This window comes from Mus caroli, chromosome X (assembly GCF_900094665.2).
Source record: "Mus caroli chromosome X, CAROLI_EIJ_v1.1, whole genome shotgun sequence".
Classification (NCBI taxonomy): domain Eukaryota; kingdom Metazoa; phylum Chordata; class Mammalia; order Rodentia; family Muridae; genus Mus; species Mus caroli.
The window spans coordinates 52,884,400-52,887,906 of record NC_034589.1 but is presented as its reverse complement, the minus strand read 5'-3'; positions in this window follow the sequence as shown (position 1 = coordinate 52,887,906).

The window sequence follows — 3,507 nt, the reverse complement described above, 5'->3', positions numbered from 1 at the left end:
TTTTTTTCTTTCTTTCTTTCTTTCTTTCTTTCTTTCTTTCTTTCTTTCTTTCTTTCTTTCTTTCTTTCTTTCTTTCTTTCTCTCTTCCTTCCTTCCTTCCTTTCTTTCTCTCTCTTCCTTCCTTCCTTTCTCTTTCCTCCTTTCTTTCTTTCTTTCTTTCTTTCTTTCTTTCTTTCTTTCTTCCTTCCTTCCTTCCTTCCTTCCTTCCTCTCTCTTTCCTCCTTCCTTCCTTCCTTCTTTCTTTTTTTCTTTCTTTCTTTCCCTCCCTCCCTCCCTCCCCCTCTGTCTCTCTGTCTCACTCTCTCTTTCTTTCTTTACTTGAGACAGGGTAAGGGTGGCTTAGAATTTATTATGTAGACAAGGATGGACCCAAACTTAGAGAGATTTTACCAGCCTACTGCTGCCTGAATAAGCTGCCACAGTCAGCATGATTAGTTCATGAATCTAGTAGACCTAGAAGGGAAGGATCGAGTCTGAAACTCCGGAAGTTGACTGTTGAATAGAAACAGACTGACTTCACAAGGCAGCATAACTCAAAATAGCATATTGTGCATGTAGCAGAATTCATGAGTTCTCTCCACATTGTGAGTGTTCAAATAAGTATTTGATGAACAAATATGAAAGCACATTATTCACCTGGCAACAATGTAGAGAAATGAATTTTCTGTGTGTAAAGTTGTCTCAGTTCTAATAAAAGCTACTGGAATTCCTCAAATTAGAATCAGTGACATTTTCAAATATTCTGATAACTTCCTAACTTTAAAGGAGTTTTCTGAGTTTCAAAAGTTCAAAGAGTTCTTTGATTATTATTCTCTTCGCCCCACCTCTCTGCTTCTTCCTTTGCCCTTTATGTTGTAAGCACAGTGCAGCTCCGTCTCTCTCTTTGATAAAGCTGCTATTAATCTTTCTCACACCTAGGAAGCGAGTACATAATGACACAGAGTAAACAGATTTTTTTCACATTTACACTTCATAAACATAACGTTGTAATAGATTAAACTGCTCATTCTTTTTCCATGGCTTTAATATGCTAAGGAATGCACGAGTGGAGAGCAGTGCTGCGCAGACACATGCAATAGTGCTGCATGCTGTATCTAGCTACACTGCAAGATGCTCAGGGTTTCAACAGAAGCCATGGTTCCCATGCAATCACAACACACAGTGCTTGTAAGTAGCCACAGCTCACTTTGGTCCCTCCTCAAGCCATTTTTGGCAAGTCATTTCATAAGGAACTTGTGATTTCCTTCTGCCTAACAGGGCCCATTTTGCAATGGACTGACTGCAGAGCCTCCATCAGTGAAGATCCATAGTTGGCATGGCAACGAAGTCATTTCTCCAGAAATGAGTTCCTTTTATTAAATTTTGCCAGCTATTGATCAATTCCTGATCCCCATATCAAAACATGACAGTCAATTAATGAGTCCTAGATCTGGTTGAATTAAACAACAAGGAAACTATTCACGAGAGTTAAGGTTGAATACTTCTCTATGAATTTTGTTCAAGGATTTTAACAGAAATAGTAACAGTATGGCATAAATCCATGTGTGAGGATGCTGCACCACCTCCAGTAGGATCTGTGTGACAAGTTCCACAGACTGAGGCGATTGACCCCAAAAAGGGGAGGTCTCCTGGAACCAGTTGTGGAACTCTTCGCCGGAGAAAAAATATTGAGCAGTAGTTCTCATGGCAATCTATTTGTTTTGTTTTCTTATTCCTTTTCTTATTTACATGTTCCTGGTAGCCTAGGCCAAGATCTTAAGCGAGAATAATGGGTAAGAAACCATCCCTAGAGATGGGGCCACTAGCATGACCTTATCCCCAGGGAAACCAACGCTTTACTTTCTAAATCATTTACAAACTATTATGATAAAAACTTTCCCAACAATAAAATTTCATATGGCTACATGTATGTCATCGGAGGTAGATTTTGGTACATGGTAAAGAAAGCCTTAATTAGAAAGAATTAAAATAGTTTAAATTTATACATTGAAGATTATAAAAAAAATCAGGCACTAGATGTTAAATAATTGACCATGGGGCTGGAAAGTTAGTTCAGTGGTCAAGAGCACTGACCATTAAAGATTTATTAACCTGCTCCTGGAAATATGCCACTAGCCTTGGACGACAGCCCCCACTGTATACATCCTTTTAGAATTGTTATATTTTGATGATTTATAATGATGTTACCTGTTCTGTTGTTATCCACTAAACACATAGTTTCAGAGTTGTAATGCTTGGATGATTTTTGTGCTTTACTGTGCCAAATGATTTCTGTTGGTTTCTGTGATTGTTTCACTGGATATATAGTTTCTAAGAGATGTAATGTTTGGTTTTTAAATGTATAAAATCCCCTGCTTGAGAGCTGCAGAATACACTCAGATTCAAACCATCTTTGTGTTTGTTTCGGTTTGTCACCGCCGAATCCTTACCCACCTAGCTTCAAGGACTCTCACTCCTGGGACTCCTATACCTGACTGGGGTGGTCCATGGCATGAGGATGGTGATGCATCCAGACAGGGACATGGAATAACTAAAACACACGTTCACAGTAAGTTTAAAATTGCAATTGGTCCTCCTCTCTTTTCAATACTTTCTAAGGAAAAACTATTTTTTTTCACTATGCATGCCCTTATTTTCCAAGTTTTATGCTGACAGACATAGCGCCTGGCTAATCTGGTGCAGGCACAGGCAGTTTTGTTTTTTTCTCCTTTAGCTGTTAATGGTACCACTACTCTTCTGCCTGCAATTTTCAGCTCTCAGGCCGGGCATATGAGAGAAGGAGCTTGGAGAAAAGAAAGGGTCCCATTGTGAAGAAGAATGGAAGACCATGGAGATGGCTTTGACTCATTCTTTCCCCATTTTCCTTTCTTCAGCTTCCTTTCCATTTCCTGGCTGCTCGGCACCTCTCTTCAGCTGATTTTCTCCAACCCAAATAGAAGCCTGATTTCCCCTATAAGTAATGCTTTTAGTTAAGGAGCCTCAGGGGTTCATCGTCTTCCTTCCATTAACCAAGCTCATGTCACTTTAAAGACAGAAAATAGCTTAAGACTATCTGGTGTCCAAACTACAGATTAAAACCAGACAAAGGGCTGTAATGATGTCAGACAAGCCATATTGGCCATTACAAAAATCACATCTCTGAAAAAAAAAAGATGGTGTATTCTAACTCCTGTTTATGTGAGAAATAATAACAGTCTGGCCCGAGTTTCATCATAGCAGATTTCATAAGGTTTTATTTAATCAGAGCCTTTTTTGGGGGGGTTATGCTTGCAGCTCAGTGGTGGAGTATGAGCTCAGCATTTGAGGTCCTAGGTTTGATTCCCCTGTGCCATGATTAAATCGTCAGATCTTACTGCAGTGATAGAAGTCATATTAGGTCCCTTGAGAAAACCAGGTGTAGTGCATAGGGATACTCCATGACAAGGGCTGGAAAAGACTAGTTAGCTCTGTGTTATTTTGTAAGATCTTTTGTATACGAATTTAGCAGGTGTGTGTGTGTGTGTGTGT